The 21,097-nt window shown below is 40.9% G+C and overlaps 1 long non-coding RNA gene across 2 annotated transcripts in view; it reads left to right on the forward strand.

Annotated features, from left to right (window-relative positions):
- The window catches only part of LOC112832176 (uncharacterized), a 40,413-nt gene that overhangs the window by 4,449 nt on the left and 14,867 nt on the right, over positions 1–21,097 (forward strand). For both annotated transcript variants that reach the window (XR_012375096.1, XR_003210340.2), the window contains exon 2: positions 20,646–20,820. This is a non-coding gene — a long non-coding RNA (uncharacterized lncRNA). The remainder of the gene's footprint in view (positions 1–20,645; positions 20,821–21,097) is intronic.

Genomic DNA, 21,097 nt, shown 5'->3' on the forward strand with positions numbered 1-21,097 from the left:
CTCTTGATTTTGGCTCAGGTCATGATCTCAGGGTCCTGGGATCAAGCCCCGTGTCCTGCTCCTGCTCAGCATGGAGCCTGCTCAAGGATTTTTCTTCTCCCTCTCCCTCTGCCCCTCCCACCGCTCATGCTCTCTCCCTCTTTCTCTAAAATAAATAAATCTTAAAAATATGGAGAACTATAAATTACTCTCACTTCTCTGAATGTGATGTTTACCAGTTTCCCTGACCCCTGACTATAAATCTTTGAGTCCTATGTCAATATCTTATTTTCTTAGTCATGATTTCTAGGTGTTGCATAACTGTGGACTCAGTCACCTTATATATTTGTATGAGAACAAAAGACTGTTTATTTTCTATATATGCATTTATTCTTGGTGATGCATGCTAGTTAAATCATGGGGCAGTTTTAAAATGCATGACAAAAATAGCTAAGAAGAAAGAAATGTCTCTTTGTTCCCGGATGAATAAACTCTGTGACGATGTAAGGATCTAATTTAAAGTAAATTCTAAACTAATTACTCCCCAAGCTTGTTAGTCCTCTCAGTAAGTGAAGTCAGTATTTACCTAATTGCTCCATGGCAGAAATTGCAAGATCATCTGGGATTCCTTCCTTGCCTTCCTCCGTCAGGAGTAGAGTAGATTCTCCTTTCTAGACCGCTCTGTGATCAGTCCTCTTCTCTCCCTATAGCAGCTACTTAGTTCAAATCTGAAATCTGGCTGTGGCTTCCTAATGTATCTTCCCAGATGTGTTCTTTTCTTCCTCTGTTCCATTCTCCAACCTGCAGTCTTTGCTCTTTCTAAGATGCATATCTTATTTCATTTCCTTTTCAGAGGCTGAATTCAACCTATTAATCATGTCAGGATTTTTCTGAAAATACTCAGACTCTTGCCTTCCCTAATCAGGCATAGTAGTCAGATACCTACAGAGCATTCCCTTGGTGAGGTCTGAAGATCCCAAGTTGACAAGGCATCTGGGTTCCCTTAGATCACGATAATCAATCCCAAATACATACTGAGTGTACCATTCTGAACACATACTGAGGATATCATCAACTGAGTGCTCAGAATGTTAATAACTTATATTAACTCATTTTACAGAATCAGCAACAATAATTACTCCAGCCATTTACTGGGCGTCTCCTTTACATTCCAGACATGCATGTCCACTAGTTGTTACTTTTTTAAACCGCCCTGCAGGGTGTCCGCCCAGGCTGGTTAGCTACGAAGTAGCAACTTGCAGTTCCAGCCTGCCTCAGCCTACCCCCATGCTCTCTGCCCTCCCCACAACTGGGCACTTCACACCTCCCCGTGCGCGGCTGCATGCCTACAGGGTGCCACGGAGGACATGGTGACATACAGGAGAATTAGAATATTGTGGCAAAGGCAAGCTGACCGTTTAATTATGACCTGTAGGAGCACAGAGGCTAGCGCCGAGGGCACGGCACCAAGTTTACCACCTAACATGTCACGGCTTTGGTTTCAGGCGCCTGTTTGGTGACAGCAGGTTCAGAAGTCCTTGACATTGGGTGCAGGTGCAGATGCAAGACCCTGGGAAAAATTCTTATACCTCATTTATGTACAATTTAATTCTGATTGCTTATGCTCCTCAGGAAAAAACAAGAAAATGCGGGGTATTATTCAGAGAGCTGTGTTAGCCCACGGTCTGAAGGAGAAACTGTCGTGCAGAGCTTACCTAATTGCAGACTTAAATTTTAGGAGGAAATAGGCAAAGAAAAAAATCTGAGACCTTGCTTGTCACATGCTTAATTTGTTAAAGAAAACTGGAGAGCGAGCTTATTATTTCTTCAGATGGGAAAGTCCCAAAGGGGCGGGGAAATGCTAAAAGGTGTTGTCTGAGTGAGTTCTCAGTGGATGTCTTAAGAATACAGGACATGTGGTTGATGGCCAGGGGCTAGGCTCCAGCTCACAAGGCTGATGCAAATACTTTAAGTTGTGGATGTGTCCGATGAGGGTCGCATACTTACCTGCCAATACAAGGAGGATTTCCTTATTGTTCTGTCCTTTCATCACTTGGTCCAGAGGAGGAAGGAAGAGCGGTCAGGGGCCATGCCGCACTGTCACCTGTGCAGAAAAAGGCAGTTGGGAGCTCCCCTTGGCGACTTGCTGCTGTGCCGACCTGTGCAGAAAAAGGCAGTTGGGAGCTCCCCTTGGCGACTTGCTGCTGTGCCGGGTCATCATTGTCCTATCGGGAGAGAAAGGGCACTCCCGTTAGGGGGCTTGGGTGGAGGCTGCCGCAGCAGCCCGCTGGAGGCCATGGCCCCGTGCCCTCCCACCGCCCTGGGGAAGGGGCTCCGGGCTTCCTCTTTGACGGCACTCATTACATCTAGTTTTTACTCTTCTCTGTGTCACCAGAGGGTCCCAGCTGCCTGCTCCCTGCCTCATCTAGCCCGATCCGGCATGCTTATCCGAACCCAAGCCCGACTACCCTGATCATTTATTTTACATTTGGGGGACAAAGACCTAAACCCATTTAGCCCTCCGTCCATCACCTTTAGGCTAAGGGTCATTAAGGGAGCGTGCAGAAAACGGAAGTGAACTTTTGCCTTGTCTCCAGGAGGCTGAAAGAATTACCAAGGGGAGAGGAAGTAGAACCCTACCCACTAGGCCTGATGCCATCTGCCCATCTGCTCTTTCCAGAACATGCCCGTGTGCTTCTGTTTGGGGCAGGCTCTTGCCCTGTAGAGACCCCATAACCCCACGTTCATTCCTTCATTTTGTCCCATCTTTGCTCACATGTCATCTCCTTGAAGAAGTCATTCTGGGTCATGCAGTCTAAACATCCCTAATGATAATATTCCAGTTTGTTGAGTGCTATTTGTGTTCCTTTTCCTTTCTTCTCCCTCCTTCCTTCCCTTTCCTTCTTTTTCATAAGCAAACAAACAAACAAAACCAAAACAACAACACCAAAAAAAACATTGGCTAAATTAGTTGATGTTTATAGCATAATCTACACACAACCACAATTACAAAGAAAATTAAATGATTAGGGAGGTAAGGGAGCTAGGATATCCAGATTCTTTTATATGAAGAATCATGGACTACCGAGCATTTATTGCTAAATTAGAAGGAAATGTTATGGCCCATCTGTGGAAATCAGCTTATTTGTAGATAATGAGGAGGAGCAATTAGAACCACCCAGAAGCTTTACTATTAGAGGTATGATTGCCTCTCCTGGTCTGTAAAAACAGGGACGAATTAAGGAAATGAGGGAGCAAGCTAGGACTGGGGATAAATCCAGAGCATAGTATCCACTCCAAGAAAACCCAGATATCTGAGAACTAGAGTAGAAGCCATAAACTCCAATGGCTGTAGCTATTAGACATAAGATATAAGAGGGTAAATGGGCAGGGTCTGTTCTTTGTATGTATACTCATTTTCCATATTAAACATATAGAAATAGTCTTTGTTTCCTCCAAGAAGGTATTTTTTTTCTAGAAATTCTTAAACCTCTCATATCTCATTTTGCCACTTCTTGTAAAGACATGGGAAGAGAGAAATACCTCTCCACCATAAAGAAAAACAAAAATGAAAGTAGAGTGGTAAATGAAAACTTAATACTCAGCCTCACTGTTGGAGATAATAGGGAATAGTGGGGATTGTGGCAAACTAGAGAACACATGTCATTTAAGTAGGCATTAGCCATTCTGTTCTAGCAGATTACTCCATGAGAGACTGTGGTTTCAGTTATTGACAGGTATTCCAATTTTTCAAAAAGAAAACCTGTAAAGGTTTTTGTGAGATATATCCTGATTTTTAAACATTGGTCAAAATAAATAAACAAAAGTACTATGTAGGTAAAACCAAACAACTTTGCAGTCATTAGGTTTTTACTTCTGTCTAGATAGTGAGGGAGTCAAATTCAAGTGAACGTCTGGGAATCAGGAACCACACAGCATCAGGTCAAATGGGAGCAGCAGATAGAAGCCAGGTAAGCAGGGAGGATTGCAGAAACTACAGAAGGGCCCGAGACAGAATTCTGATGGCTTTCTTGCCTCAGGAACAGACATTTTCCATTTTAGCTATAGCAGAAACCAGTAATGGTTTCCTAGGCAACATCCAGCCTGGCCTAGCCTGGAAACCCACGTGCTTCTGCAATGCAGCGACATTTCTTGATAGGCAAATTTGGACACGATTTCAGAGTCTTACAAACCCAAGAAAGGAAGCTGAGATGGTGCTATTGAGTAGCAAGTCCCTATCCTGGCAAATTTTAACCCTTCTGTTAAGTACAGAGTTTTTAATGAATTCTCATTTCTTTGTCTTTGCAGTTCATTGAAATCAGGTTCTCAAAGCCTGAAGTCCTCGTAAGCATCTTTTCGGTATTGTTTTTGTTTTATTTGTGGTGCTTACAATGAATATAGATAATTGGATATTTGCAACACCAATAGATTGATATTGTAGTTGATTCAAATGGCTTTTAATATGCCTTCACAATCAGGCAGAGCTTAATGACCTGTTTTCATATAGAAGCTCAGGTTTACTCAAAGATGAACTGAAAAATACTTGTTTTCTTTGTTAAGGAATAATAATAATAATAACAATAATAATACTATTAGGGCAGTATTAATAACCACACTATTGAGAACTTTAAAAAGCCTTCCAAATAGCTTCCAGCAAATCTCTATTTTGTTTTTAAGAACCTGGGGAAATAGAATTTAAATGAGCAACTGTGCTTTTTAATCCACACCTTGTGTATCCCTTACTGTTTAACTGTCCTTATGATTTTTCCACCTACTCTAACAAGCTGAACTGAGATCAAGAGTGATTGGTCTGACATATCAGGAGAATGCTAAAGGCACCTTGTGTCCTGATGCCAGCGAGGCATTTGGAAATGCCTGTCATTAGAACTTTATAAATAAGATGGAGAAATATGTCCATGCTACATGATAGCACGTTTTAGTGCATTCATAGTTAGTCATCTACATTCAGTATTCGACATATCATTCAACAAACATTGAGTTAGCAAATATGTATTGGGTATCTGCTATGGACTAGGCACTGTAGTAGGTTCTACAAGCACAGGAGTAAACATGGCTTTTTTTTGTAAAGGGCACTGAGAAGCAATAGAGATTTTAAAGTGGATACACACAGGAGTGCCTGGGTGACTCAGTTGGTTAAGCATTCCACTCTTGGTTTTGGCTCAGGTCATGGTCTCATGGGTTGTGATATCGAGCCCTGCGTTGGGCTCCATGCTCAGTGTAGAGTCTGCTTGTTTCTCTCTCCCTCTCACTCTGCCCCTCCCCCCCACTCATGCACTCGCGCGCTCTCTCTCTCGAAATAAATTTTAAAAATCTTTAAAAAATACATACACACAAATTATATATGCAAATGTATAAGTATAAATGTATAATATATTTGAGTGGAGAGTAGATTTCATCCTAACAGTGGATATTGCAATATAAAAATAATTTTGAAATGTCATAAGTGAAACATGCTATATCGTTATATACAACGATATATAAAATATATATTAAAGTAATAGACCATTTTTAGCACAGTTTTAGGTTTATAGAAAAATTGAGTAGAAAGTAAAAATTCCCATATATCCTCCCCCCTCCCCTGACTCCCAGTTTCCCCTATTAAATTTTGCATTCATGTGGTACATTTGTTACAAGTGATGAACCAATATTGATATATCATTTTAACTAACGTTCCTAGTTTACATTAAGGTTCACTGTGTTGTACATTCTATGGATTTGGACAAATGTATATTTGTATCCACCATGTTTCCTGGTGTCACATATCATCATGTATCACTGTATCATGTATCCACCATTAGAGTATCATACAGAACAGTTTTACCACCCTAAAAATCCTGCGTGCTTCACCTACTCATCCTGCCTTCCCCCAGAAACCTTGGCAACCACTGATTTTTCTATTGTCTCTATAGTTTGCCCTTTCCAGAATGTCATATAGTTGGAATCATACAGTATGTAGCCTTTTCTTACTGGCTTCTTTCACTTAGCAATATGCATTTAAAATTCAAAAACAAAAAAAAAAATAGAGATTGGTAGAAATATTAGCTGCCAAACTGTCTTCTGAAGTGGCTGTACTATTTGCATTCCCACCAGCACTGAGGAGTTCCTGTTGCTCCACATCCTCACCAGTATTTGGTGTCATCATTGTTTTGGATTTTGGCCATTCTAATAGATGTGTCATTTTCGTTTTAGTTTGCAGTGCCCTCATGACATAGGACAGTGAGCATCTTTTCGTATGCTTATTTGCCATCTATATCTTCTTTGATAAGGTTCAGATCTTTTGCCCACTTTAAAAATCAGGTTGTTTTCTTATTGAGTTTTGAGGGTTCTTTGTACATTTTGTATATAAGTTCTTAATCACTTAAGTGTTTTATAGATATTTTCTCCTAGGGGCCACTGACTGTTGGTTTGGGCTCAGGTCATGATCTCAGGGTCATGAGATCCAGCCCCAGGGTGGGCTCCATGCCCAACAGGGAGTCTGTTTAAGATCTCTATCCCTCTCATCTCCTTCCCCCCTGCCCCTTCCTGCACGCATGCTCTTTCTCTCTCAAATCGATCAATCAATAAAATCTTTAAAAAATATATTTTCTCCTAATCTGTGGCTTGTTTTTTCCTTCTCTTAACAGTGTCTTTTGTAGAGCAGAAGCTTTTAATTTTAACGAAGTCCCACTTACTGAGTTTTCTTTCATGGATTATGCTTTTGATGATGAATCTAAAAACTTGTTGCCAAACACAAGGTCACCTAGATATTCTCCTATTTTATCTTCTAAGAGTTTTATAGTTTCGTATTTTGCATTTAGGTCTATGATCCATTTTGAGTTAATTTTTATGAAAGGCATAAGGTCTGTGTCAATTCTTTTTTTTTTCTTTTTATATGTGGATGTACCATTGTTCCAGCAACATTTATTGAAAATAATATCCTTACTTTACTGAATTGCCTTTGCCCCTCCTCTGTCAAAGATGAGTTGACTATATTTATGTGGGTCTATTTCTGGCTTCTTTATTTTGTGCCATCGATCTGTTTGTCTATTTTTTCACCAATACCGCATCACTACAGCTTTATAGAAAGATTTAAAATCAGATAGTGTCAGTTTTCTGAATTTGTTCTTTTTTTTAAATATTAAGTTGGCTATTCTGGGTGTTTTTCCTCTCCATATAAACTTTAGAATCAATTTGTTGATAGTCAAAAAATAGCTTGCTGGGATTTTTATTAGGATAGAGTTGAATCTGCTGATCAAATTGGAAAGAAGTGATATCTTGACAGTATTGAGTCTTCTTATCCATGGAATACTTCTCCGTTTCTTTAGGTCTTTGATTTCTTTCATCAGAGTTTTGTAGTTTTCATCATATTGATTTGTACATTTGTTTTTAAATTTATAATTGGGTTTTTCTTTTCTTTTCGGTGCTAATATAAACGGTGTTGTGTTTTAAATTTCAAACTCCAACTGTTCATTCCTTGGATATAGGAAAGCAATTACTTTAGTATATTAACTTGTATCTTGCAACCTTGCTATCATCACTTGATATAATCACAGGATTTTTTTTGCTGTTGTTGTTGATTCTTTGGGATTTTCTACACAGAGAGTCATGTTATTTGTAAGCAAAGACAGCTTATTTCTTCTTCCCAGTCTGTATACCTTTCATTTCTTTATAAAAAAATCTTCCTGCATTACTTAGGACTTCCAGTACAATATTGAGAAGGAGTGGCAAGAGAGGAAAACCTTGCCTTATTTCTAATCTTAAGGAGAAAGCATCTAATTTCCATTAAGTAGGATATTAGGTGTAGATATTTTGTAGAGAGCCATTTATTTATTTATTTATTTATTTATTTATTTATTTATTTACATTCCAGTGTAATTAACATACAGTATTATATTAGTTTCAGATGTACAATGTAGCGCTTCAACAATTCTATACATAACTCAGTGCTCATCATGGTCAGTGTACTCTTAATCGCCTTCCCCTATTTTCCCCATCCTCTCTCCCAGCTCCCCTCCGGTAACCATCTGTTTGTCTTTTATAGTTAAGAGTCTGTTTTTCAGTTTGTCTCTTTTTTCTTTGCTTATTTGTTTTGTTTCTTGAATTCCACATATGAGTGAAATCATACGGTATTTGTCTTTCCTTTGACTGACTTATTTCACTTAGCATTATACTCTCTAGCTCCATCTATGTCGTTGCAAATGGCAAGATTCCATTTCTTTTTTTATGGCCAATATTCCATTATACATATATAGTTACCCCATCTTCTTATCCATTCATCTATCAGTGGACACTTGGGCTGCATCCATAATTTGGCTATTGTAAATAATGCTTCAGTAAACATAGGGGTGCATGTATCTTTTCGAATTAGTGCTTTTGTATTCTTTGGGTAAATATCCAATAGTGGAATTATTGGATCATATGGCAATTCTATTTTTAATTTTTTGAGGAACCTCCATACTGTTTTCCAGAGTGGCTGTACCAGCTTGCATTCCCACCAACACTGTAGGAGGGTTCCCCTTTCTCCGCATCCTTGCCAACACTGGCTGATTCTTGTGTTCTTGATTTGTTTTGATTCTGACAAGTGTGAGGTGATAGCTCATTGTAGTTTTGATTTGTGTTTCCCTGATGAGTGATGATGTTGAGCATCTTTTTGTGTGTCTTGTATATATTCTTTATCAAGTTGAGGAAGTTCAGTGTTTCCCTCCATTCCTAGTTTGGTAGGGTGGTTTTTTTTGTTTGTTTTTCTATATCATGAATTGGTGTTGGATTTTTTTCAAATGTTTTTCTACATTTATTGATGTAATTATATGATTTCTTTTTACTAGCTGTTGATGTGATGAATTACATTAATTGGTTTTCAAACATTGAACCGGCCTCACATACCTGGAATAAGACCCATTTTGTCATGATGTATAATTTTTTTTTATATATCGTTAAATTTGATTTGCTAGTATTCTGTTGAGGAATTTTGCATCTATGTTTATGAGAGACATTGGTCTGTCATTTTCCTTTCTTTAATATTTTTGTCTGGTTTTGCTATTAGGGTGACAATGAACTCATAGAATGAGTTAGGAGGTATTTCCTCAGCTTCTATTTCTGGAAGAGGTTGTAGAGAACTGATATCATTTCTTCCTTAAATGTCTAATAAAAGTCACCAGTGAACACATCCAGGCCTGGTATTTTCTGTTTTGAAAGATTATTAACTACTGATTTGATTTCTTTAATAGACATAGGCCTACTCAGATTGTTTATTGCTCCTTGGTATGAATTTTTGTAGATTGTATCTTTCAAAGAAATGGTCTATTTCACCTGAAATATTATATTTGGGGGCATAGAGTTATTCATCATTTTCTTTTGTAATTCTTTTAAAGTCCATGGGATCCATAGTGATGGCCCTTCTTTCATTCCTGATATTAGTAATTTCTGTCTTCTTTCATTTTTTGTATATTATTATATTTTAATATGTAATTTCTATTATAAGTGAGGGCAGATATGGTTCCAGATAGCCAGTTTTATTCCTTTAGTAAACTACCAATTCATGTACTTTGCTTGTTTTTCTCTTTTATCTAAGGCTTATGATATATTAAATGTTAACTTTTTGCTCTGTTATGCATGCTATAAATGTTTTTATCCCAGTTTATTATTTTCTTTTTTTTTTAAGATTTTATTTATTTATTTGATTGAGAGCACGAGCAGGGTGAGGGACAGAGGGAGAAGTAGACTCCCTGCTGAGCAGGGAGCCTGACGCAAGGCTGGATCCTGGGACTCTGGGATCATGACCTGAGCTGAAGGCAGACGCTTAACTGACTGAACCACCCAGTACTCCCCAGTTTATGATTTTTCCATTTAATTATGTGTTCATATTTTTTCATATATAAGCTTTACATGGTCTTTTTTTTAAAATTATTTCTTCCTTTGTTATTCTGTTAAACAATATCTCACTTTTGCTGATAAATTTTATCAGGCATTTTATAAAATCATTTTATAAAATGATTTACATGTATTATTTAAGTTCAATTTCAAACAGTCCTTGTGGTAACTACTATTGTCTCCATTTTATGGTTGAGAAAACTGAGGCGCAAATAGGTGAGCATCTTGTTTCAGGTACACCTTGTTTCAGGCAGAGCCAGGATTTGAAGACAGGTACTCTAAAGCTAGAAACTTAGTCCCTGAGCTCTACTGAGTCCAATAAAGTGCTCCCACCTGAAGATGGTATGGTTTACTTATATTTTTTATGGTTTGCATATTTTTTAAAAAGGACACTTATAAATTACTCTATTTCAAAAGTGGTACGATTTTCAAATTTCATAAAAGAACTATATGCTCTGGCCCTCACAAATTTAAAAGAATTTATTTTATTTTTTAAATATTTATTTATTTACTTTAGAGAGAGAGAGCGCGCCCGTGGCGGGGTTGGGGGAGGGGAGGAGCAGAGGGAGGGAGAGAGTCTCAAGCACAGAGTCTGCCATGGTGCTTGATCTCACAACCCTGAGCCGAAACCAGGAGTTGGACGCTTAACTGACTGAGCCACCCAGGCACCCCTGAAAGAATTTATTTATTTGGAGTCAGAATTGATACATTTCCTAGTTTGACGGATCTTGTGGGAAACTGGTCTAATAGAATATTGGAAAGTGTGAGAAGAATTGTTATGGAGAGAAAGAAAACTAAGCAATTTTTTTTAAAGGCAATTATTACCTACAGTACAAAAGCAAATGGTAAGAAAATTTAATAATAATCATTGTGCAGTCAATATTAAGTTATGAATGCTATTTGCATGGACATAATAAAGTGAAAAATAAATATTTAACTACACACACAAAAAATCGAATAGAAGGTGAGAGAGTGGAGAATAGAAAAAGTAGAACAGATAACTGATAGACTCAGGTAAGATTTTCTTAGATCTTCCTGACTTGCCCTGTGTCTGACGCTGAACTGGACTGGCCTGACCTGAGCAATCTTGTTTCTGACTCTCACTGCAGCATGTTACTTACAGGAACTACACCTTCTAGAGCATAATGCCCACTGCCTCCTCTATCTACTACCATGTAGTTTTTTGGGATTGACTGCCTCTAAATGAATTTAGACAATCACAGGAGGAAGAAAGGGAGGTAGAAGGAAAAGGAATAGTCTTACAGCCATCAATTGTGAGACAGAATTGAAATGTAAACATAATGAATATGGAGAGAGATCGTTTCCGCTTCTCATGACCCTTATTTTCTCCCTCGTGACAGCTCCAACTTTTAGAAATATTCCTTAAAGGCTAAAAGACTCAAGCAGGTTTCTTTTCCTCTCATATGAGAACACATTTCTTCATTTAACAAGTTAAATATATAATGCTAATAAATAATTCACAATACTCCAAATGAAACCAGTAAGGTTAAATGGAATTACAAAACAGAATAAACGGCCAGCATTATTTTTGAAGCGAACAGTTTCATTCAACATCGCCTTTTGCCACATCTCACCTTTCCCTGCCTCATTAAAACCCTGGTTTTAATGCTGTTCTCCCATCGAAGGAACATCTGTTCTTTAAATAGCATATGGAACTCCTACCAGAGTGACCTTCCTTCTTGGCAGGTCATCTGAGAATATTAGCTAGAGTACTTTGTTCCATGGTTCCCAGAAGAGCAGGAGACCGTAATATTCGGAGAAACTTCATTGTTGAAACTGTCTGAGCAGTCTGCCAAAAATGACTGACTCCTTTTGCTCTGAAGAAGTTTCTCTTGTGTTTGCAATAAGTAGATATCAAAGGGACATTTATGGGTTTGAACTTTTTCTCATGCTTGTCAGGGGACCCACCTCAGACATGAGGCAGGCAGTGCGGAAACTGATCTGTTTCAGGGACGTAGGAGAAAGTTATCTGAAGGATGCTGGCTGCAAAGGGGGAGCAGCAAGTACTGCAGGGAGGTCTTAAGCAGTGTGGCCAAGTGTCCCCCCTACAGGTGGCAAAGCACAGCAGAAGCACCTCAGTATCACAGCACATGATATTTTTTCAATGACAGGTAGGTGGGATACGGGGAATTCAGTTCAGTGAGGGCAAGAGCAACACAAGACCCCAACCCCAGAGAAACTGAGCAATGAAATGGGTTAAAAGCAATGACACCTCAAGGAAACCAGTGCAGTTATCACGATTAGGTCCTAAATAGCAGATGATGAAATAAACCAGTGAAATACGATCAGCAAACAAGATTAGAATCTTGGAGATTATCTGGTTGCCTCGTATGATTTACAGGACTAGAGCAGTGTGCTGATCCTCAGGCAAAAATTAATGTCAGTGAGTGAAAATACAATGCTAACTTCCCATGGAACCATGATTTAGGCGATTCAGGACTAAGCGTGTGGAAGTGTCTTCGTCTCTAAAAGAGATGATAAGAAATGCTGGGGGTGCCTGGGTGGCTCAGTCAGTTAAGCGTCTGCCTTCGGCTCAGGTCATGATCTCAGGGTCCTGGGATCGAGTCCCACGTCAGGCACTCTGCAGAGCAGAGAGCCTGTTTCTCCCTCTACCTCTGCTGCTCCCCCTGCTCTTCTCTCTCTCTCTCTCTGTCAAATAAATAAATAAAATCCTTAAAAAAAAAAAAAAGAAAGAAATGCTTGTAGTTTATACAAGTCATTCACAAGTTTTAAGGTTTTTGTGGTGGGGGTCGGCCAACATTCCAGATCTTCCCCTCTCGCTATCATGGGAATCTGAGTATGTAAAGGCAGTAATCTGAATTATGGATGCGATCGAGGGATGGGGACAGAGTGATGAACCGAGCGGTGAGTGGAGTGGAGGAGGGTATAAGAATGACATGCAAATTCGTGAAGCATTCCATATTAAAAAAAAAAAAAAAAAAGGAATCACCACTGGGGAAGTATTGTAGAGAATGATTCCCTGGTGTTAAAAGACAAACTGAGGTGTATTCAAAATTTTAAGTTTATTTGAACAAAACATCAGTTCGAGGGGGCCGTGCCAAATCAGAAGCCTTTAGGGGAACCCCACCAACGGGAGTTTCCGGTGAGACTTACCTTCTAGAGAAAAGGTAGACGCAAAGCAAGGATGTCATTGATTGGCTCTAGCTTAAAGCCTAGCTGGCCGCTTGTGACTGGCTATCCTTAGGTTTCCATTTGTAATCTGGGCTTAGATTTTGGTTTGCTTACATAGGCTGCCAGGGCATTTGAGCTATTTCAACCTAGTGGCTTCCTAGTTTGGCTAATTTAAGAGGGGTTTCTGGATTGGCTTGGACAACTGAATGGACGGTGATACCAGTATGGAATGGGGACATTCTGTTGCCTGGATACAACACCTGATTCCACTTTTTACTTTCTGTGCCAATTTGAGTCAATTACTTAGCCTCTCTGAGCCTTTAGCCGTAAAAGCAAGAAGACTTCTACTTACAGAGATGTTGTGAGGACTCAGTAAGAGTCTATACCCCCAACTTGGCATCTATATTGAGTGTCTCTAATTGCCAAGCCTGGGATTCAAAGTACTCTCAGCGTGCTGGGGGAGACCTGCAAAAACAATGAACACACACCGAAGGGGGACAGCACTGAAATATCAGTGCAGGGGAAGTGTCCGAGGAGCCCAGAATCATGCACTCGGTTGCAGATGTGGGGAAAGAGGGATGGGCATCTGAGCTAGGGTTGAGTGAATATGGTTGCATCAAAATGCGTTTCCCCATGACCTTGGACACATTAATCTCTGTGAGGGTCAGTTTCCTCAGTTGGGGATAATGATAGTACCCATCTCTGGGAGGGGCTATGAGGACTGAGTGAAATAAGGCATGAAAAATGCTGAGCACAGGGCCCGGTACACAGCAAGTACTCCATCAATGTTAGCTATTTATATTAACGTTATTACTCTAGAGACCCTGGGAGTCTGTGAGTTCTGATGGCCTCAATGTCATATCAAGGTCACAGCTACTTAGTAGCAGAACCTAGACTAGGATCCAGGCAGCCAATTTTATGCTCCAACATGAACGTAGAGGTCTGGACTCATCCAATTCGAATTCTTCTCCTAGAGATTCTAAAGAGAGTGTTGGAGCCTTTGGTGTAAGGTGGGAACTCCAGCAACTATTCCTGAAGGGAAGTTTTGATGTTAACATTTAACATTTCAATGAGTTCATACTAAAAGAACTACCCACTTTGACAGGTAATCCGCCTGCAGTATTTATAGATTCCCTTTTGCTTACTGGACATCTTTAGGTTTTATTCCAGGCTACATATTTCTCTTATTTCAGCCTCTAAACACCCTGTTCTCTGCAGCCTATTTAATGGCCTTTCATACCAAAGGGAAATAAAAGCAAGAAGAATAGTTTTTCTTATAATCAGCATCCATTTACTGTCCATGGTGGTTTAGAAGCTATTTGCAGCACTGTGGAAAGAGGCAAAGATGATAAAGCATAGCCTACATCTTGGAGATAGTTATCAGTTTGTTTAAGTAAAGCAAATCTAGATGCAATGAGAAAACAGTAGTTCTAGAACAATGTATAGATATTCCACAGTGATTTGGGGTAGATTGGAGGTAGTCACACAGAGGAGACAAAGTAAATTGATGTTCTGTCGGTCAGGAGCTAATGAAAAGGTATGGAGAAGGCACAATCATCCGTTTGGCAAGTGCTAGGTGCTCCAAATAGCATCTGGATGATTCTGAGTCAGCTGTAGAAAATGGCAATGAATATGGCTTGGCAAAGAGAAGGGCAGGTAGGGGTTCTCATTAGAATCACCGCGCCTGGGTGGCTCAGATAGTTGAGCGTCTGCCTTCGGCTAAGGTCGTGATCCTGGGGTCCCGGGATCGAGCCCCACATCAGGCTCCTGGCTCAGCGTGGAGCCCGCTTCTGCCTCTCCCTCTGCTCATGCTCTCTCTCTCTCTGTATCTCTGTGTCTGAAATGAATAAATAAAATCTTTAAAAAGAAAAAAAAAAAAAAACTAAAAACAAACAAAGGAGAAAACCACTTGCACCCAGGCCCCACCCCGGAGAAATCCCTCAGCAGTTGCCCTGAGGCTGGAAGCCCAGACAGCCAGCTTTATGAGCGCTCCCTGTGATTCTAATGTGTATCCAGGGCTGAAAACCTCCGCCTTAGGGCAAAGACTAGATGATGCATATTTCCAAGTCCTGTATGGATAGCCCCAGGCCTGGGGTGAATATTTCTTCTTCTGGGTTATAATGAAAATGTGGCTTCCTCCATTTTGCCTGGGATGAGAGTAAAGTGAATGCCTTGGGCTGTGAGCAATGCTAGATTGTCTGAGGAAGCTCAAACTGAGGATTTGGGGGAGGCAACCCTCTGAGATCTGGTAGATTGTTGAATGGTAATGCTGGGGTATGGAATCTGGGAGGAACCTAGGGATTTTAAGCAAAAATTGTGTGTCTCTGAAGATGGATTTAATGAAATATATGGAATCATGAAGAATATAAAGAGGTGAAACAAGTCTGAAAAGAGAGTGCCCATGGCTGTGAGGCCAGCTAGGTCCATTTGATAAAAGTGGCTTAAATTCAGCCTCAGCTTCCTCATTTGTAAAGGGGCATACTCTTAATAGCCCCCATCCCTGTTTGTTGTGAGGATGAAATGGGAGAAAATGCATGAAGCACAGAGCGCCATGCCTATCATACAGACAGGAAGAAGCATTAATTAATATTACTGTCTTTTCAAAAAGATAGAGGTTCTGTGTGAATGAATCATGTGTCCCAGACTCAGGATATAGGTGGCTGCAGGTAAAGAAGGTTTCCCTTGGAAACTGGTATAGACCAGGTTTCTAGTCCAAAGGGAGTTGAGAGAAAGCATTTTACCCTTAGCCTGCAGGGAGCTGGAAGGAAGAAAGATGTGGAGGCCACAGGCTCGGAGTTCAGGGCCAGGAAGAAGTGGGTCAGAAGAAATGGAACTGGGGTGAGATCTGTACCCATTTTGAAGACTGAGACCCAGAAAATGGGGCCCCCTGGGGCCGGGCGGTCACTCATGCCTTTTATGAACCAACCTGAACCATAGAAAAGGACGGGCTGGGATCGACAGCTTGAAAGAGAATTCTATTTCCCTAGACTGAGTTTATGCATTTCTGCTTTTTGGATGATAATTCCGATGCAAGATTACATGAACCTAACGCATAGGAAAATATTTTCTAAGTAACAAAATACTGTGTGAGTGAAGTCTTATTGTTGTTCTTCTGTGTGGAGTTTATACCCAGAGATTCCCTCCAGCGATATTGAACTGGTCCGTGCACTTCAAGCAGGTGTCCGAGCACATTGTCTTGAAGTGGGTATTGGGGGCGGGGCACAGGGAAGGGCCAGCCAAGTGCCAGATGGGGCTAGAGAAGCCAACCCAAGAGCTCTCTTCTGTGGCTCCCAAGCCCGGAGCAGCAGAGAGTTATGTTCAGGAGCTTTCTGTTTGGAAATTTCGACACCCATTTCATCATAAGGCTAGTTGAAGCGAAAATGCCAAGCTGGAGAGAAAAAAAGATGGGATTTGAAAGTCTGGCTCATCGTCCCTGCTCATCAGTTGTTTCCTGAAACGAAGACAATATATGTGATGGTGCTGTAGCATGAGAAGAGACAGCTTAGCAGATTCGTCCATGGTGTTTGCCTTTGATGTTATGGCCGCAGAAAGCCACTGTTTAGCCTTGAATCGTATTTAAGGAGGTCCTTACATTACTGAAGATTGAAGAAATAAATGTGTATTCAAGGCCACTCATCCATTAAATGGACTTTAAAGAAGAATCTTTTTATTATGAGAAAAATGATCACGATAACCATTTATTTAAGCAAGATTATGGGCTCTTTTTTTTTTTTTTTTTCTAAACAGGACCGTACCTTCTGGTTGGGCAGGTCGCTCTAGAATGTGCATTAGAGTTGGCCCTGAAATCACTCTGCTCTCTGCTCACTAAGCCTGAACCCTGGTGTGGGGCTGCATCTGTCCAGAAGGAATGCCTTTCTCGGGTTCACAAAAGGCACCCTACGGAGCAGTGGCGGTCTTCTCAAAGTCTGAAAACACAATGCCTCCCTTCTGCTTAGATGGCTTCTTAAGGTCACTTCCAGACTCAGGTAGGAAACAAATGTGAGCAATAAAGCAGAAGGAAACAGAGAAGATAAACATGATCAAAGTATAAGAAATGAAAAAGCACAGTGAAGTGAATCATGAGGAACGGTAGGAGGTCTCGAGACAGGTGGCAGTGCTCCCCCCCCCCCCGCCGTACACTTGTGGTGTGCGGGAAGTTCACAGTGACCTCATAAATGGCAGAAAGGAAACAGGGCCTAAATGGCAGAAAGGAAAAAGGAAAACAACGTGGGGGGCATTTCGCAGTAAGAAGCAACAAGAGTCTGGCACCTAAATCCAGCCATTGCCTAACTCGCGCTGGAAAAAGTTCATTTACCAGCAACAAGTCCGTTCTTAGGGAGAATACGTAAAATGAGTATGTTTCCAACAGCCTCTGGACTTCACTTTCAGCCAGCCCCCTCTAGTCCCTGCCCACCCCGTCACAGCCACGGAGCCGCGTGGCTCCGGCTCACGTTTCACGTGTTCACGTGGATGATGAGAGTTTCCACACCACGCTCACAGCGGCAAGGCTCTGCCGCTCTCCGTTCCGACTGCTACCTGTCCACGTGCACATTCAGAAAAGGAAGGCCTTCACGCTGAGAAGTCGTTTGGACTGGAAACTACCTAAGAAGTTGCTCAAGTTCCTTTCAATTTCTCAGGAAAGCAAATTTGCACATTAGAAATGGATCACAACACCTAAGCACTGAATTTTGCAGAAATAAATCAGATTACTTCAAAGGATGTTCGCCCTAGGGCTCAGGGTGCATCTCCCGCTTTTCCACAGACCAGGAAGACCTGTGGTCAGTCACCCTTCCTGAAGTCTTGTCCCTGTCAGGCTTCAGTGTGGCACATCGCCAAGCCCCGTGAGCTCCAGCTGAGGAATGTATAACATGATCTGCTTCCCTTGGGATTAGCCTTTATTTATCCATCCAATATTTAATAGCCCCCCAACTGTGTTAGATGCTGGGAATACAAAGATCACTAAGGTATCACTAAGACTGCCTCCGAAGTCCTTAGTAAGGTGAGACAGACACGTAATAAGCCACAGTAGGTCTTGCTGCTATGACAGATGTATGTCTGAGAAGCAGAGGGGACACAGAGGAGGAGGTGCTCCCAGGCAGAGGAAACTGTGGGAATAAAGCAGTCATGGTCAAAGAACCAGTGTAGGAAGGCAGAACCGGAAGAGGAAGGCAGATCACGTGGCCAGTTAGAACCCTATACACGGAGCAGGTGGGATAAAGGATAGGTCCAGGTAGAGGATGCGGCCGAATAGTGCTTGGCTGGTGATCTAGGAAGATGCCAATGGAATGTAACAGTCTCTACAAGACGTGGCCTCCAGACCATGTCTATAGTTCCCAGATAGGCATTCAAGGAATTTAAGGTTTGAGAGGACTTCCAGAATGTGTACAACTGGGAGCTGCCTGGCAGATGGGATGCTTGGGCAGCGGAGCTAAATTCATGAGCACGTTTAATCTCTGTCTTAGCTACGAAAAAAATAGGTTTAACAACATGGATGCATTTACTCTCTGGTGCTGGGTTTAACTGTTTAAGCCGTTACTGAGTGAAGATTAAAAACTCATGTCTTACTATATGTTGCTGCCTACATTTAAGCTGGGGTGACAATTACCTTGGAGTAAGGATGGGGGATTTTCATGAGCACCAGATCATTTCACCAACCTCTCATTTCCAGTTTCCTGACACTACGTTTCCTCTAAATTCCATTATCGTCTCTCTCGGTTTTCTCTCTCACTCTCTTTTGTTTTCTTTAGTGATGGCTCCGTACCTCAACCTTCTCATCTGTGCAATGGGGATAACAATAGTGCCTATTGCAAAAATTGTGAAAACTAAATGAAAAAAAAAATCCAAGTAAAGTTCTTAGCGCATGTTCATTTCATAACTATTAAATATCATCGTCATTATCATCCATGCTCATTGTAGAAAATTTGAAAAAGACAGAAAAATAAAAGAGAAAACTGTAACGATCAAACAAATCTCACTACCTGGGGATAGTCATTATTAACATTTTGCTATTTTCTTCCCAGTATTTTTGGCTAAGGAATGTTGGATCATACTGAATGTATAGTTTGATACCCTCCACCGCCATTTTAGCAAGTCTTCTTGCAAAGGTTTGGTACTTAATTTGAAATGATACTTTAGCTATTATTGGCTAAGTAAAACTTTTTAAAATTAGGTTTTTCATTTTAATTCCAGGAGAGTTAACATACAGTGTTATATTAGTTTCAGGCGTACAGTATAGTGATTCGACAATTCTATACATCACCCAGTGCTCATCACAAGTGCCCTCCTTCATCCCCATCCCCTATTTCCTCCATCCCCCACCCACCTCCCCTCTGGTGACCAGCAGTTTGTTCTCTATAGTTCAGAGTCTGTTTCTTGGTTTGTCTCTCTCTCTCTTTTACTCCCCTAGGACCGCTTGTTTTATTTCTTAAATTCCTCATATGAGTGAAATCATATGGTATTTGTCTTTCTCTGATTGACTTATTTCACTTAGCATTATACTCTCTAGCTCCATCCACGTCGTTGCAAATGGCAAGATTTCATTTCTTTTTATGGCTGAATAATATTCTGTTGTACATACATACCACATCTTCTTTATCCACTCATCTATCGATGAACATTTGGGCTGCTTCCATAATTTCTCTCTTCGTTTTAGATGAGATCACATAGTTTCTCCCTGGGAACACCACCTCTCAGATACCCTCATCTTTCTAACTTCTTACTCTGGAACCACCTACCCAGATCCTTCACCTAAACCTCTGAGTGCTTCTAGAGAATATGAAGATCTGTTTTGGGGTGAATCTCAAGCACTGTTCAGTAGGGTAGCATTGCTAATGTGTCGTCCACAAAGCAGCAGAACAGTCCATCTTCGTGTATGACAGTCACTGCCCATTGCCTCCCCAAAGCCATCTGCCCTTCTTCCAACGTGTTCAGATGGTGGAGAGAGATCCCTTGATCACAGGGAGAGTAGTCCCTACCTAGGCTCAAGGATGAATCGGAATAGGTCATGGAAATCTCCTCCCCTTGGCCATTGATCCTTCTAAGTTTGGCTGTCTGACCCAGTTCTCACCAGTGGGCTACAAAGGCAAATTTGGAGACTTCCCAAGACAAGGCTTTGTGATGGAGGGGCCTGCGCTAGTTTCCCAGGGTTGCCATAACAAAAGACCACAAACTGGGGGCCCTAAAACAACATACATGATCCCCTCACAGTTCTGGAGGTTATACGTCTGATATCAAGGTGTTGCTCCCTCCCAAGGCTCTACAGAGGAATTCTTTGCCTTTCTTTGGCTCTGATGGTGGCCCGCAGTCCCTGATGTTCCTCGGCTTCTCAGCTGTATCACTCCAACTTCCGCCCCCGCCTTCACCTGGCAGTCTTCCCTCCGTGTCTCCTCTGTAGCTTCTCACGGGGGTTTACTCTCTGTATCTGCCTGTTTTCTCTTCTTAGAAGGATATCAGTTATCGGATTAGAGCCGACCCTAAGTCAGTCTGACCTCATCTTAACTAATTACATTTGCCAACACTATTTCCAAATATGGTCCCATTTATAGGTACTTAGGGTTAGGACTTCATCATCCCTTTCTGGGGGACAAAATCCCACCTCCAGCAAGGCCTTTTGCACTTTTCCTTTTGTCTTCCTGGAAGTACAGAGGCCATCGAATGGATATGAGGTTACAAGCACGAGAAAAAGAAGACAGTGGAAAGAAGACCTGGGGTAAGAGGCGGAGTCTGACAACATCACAGCACAGCTGAACTGCTGGCAACCACTAACCGTTAGACCTCTTGATACAAGAAAATGACCCAAGCTATTTGAGCCACCGCCAGGTTTGTTGTTGTTGTTGTTGTTTTGTTTGTTTGTCATTTGTAGCCAAAACATCCTAATGGATAGACCAAGATTCCACTAGTTTATAATAACAAAATGAGAAAAATAAGGTAACAGCATTTTCATAGATCTAGATTCACTAAATCTAAAGGCTATTCTTTATTCTAAAATTATGTTGCTTTCACTTTTTGTCATTAAAACATCCTTTCTTTTATGAAATGATGGTGATTACAGATTTTTTTTTTTTTTTTTTTTTTTTTTTTTTTTTTTTTTTTTTTT

This window comes from Callorhinus ursinus, unplaced genomic scaffold, assembly GCF_003265705.2.
Source record: "Callorhinus ursinus isolate GAN/ISIS: 27379988/994484 unplaced genomic scaffold, GSC_fseal_2.0 scaffold44, whole genome shotgun sequence".
Taxonomy (NCBI): domain Eukaryota; kingdom Metazoa; phylum Chordata; class Mammalia; order Carnivora; family Otariidae; genus Callorhinus; species Callorhinus ursinus.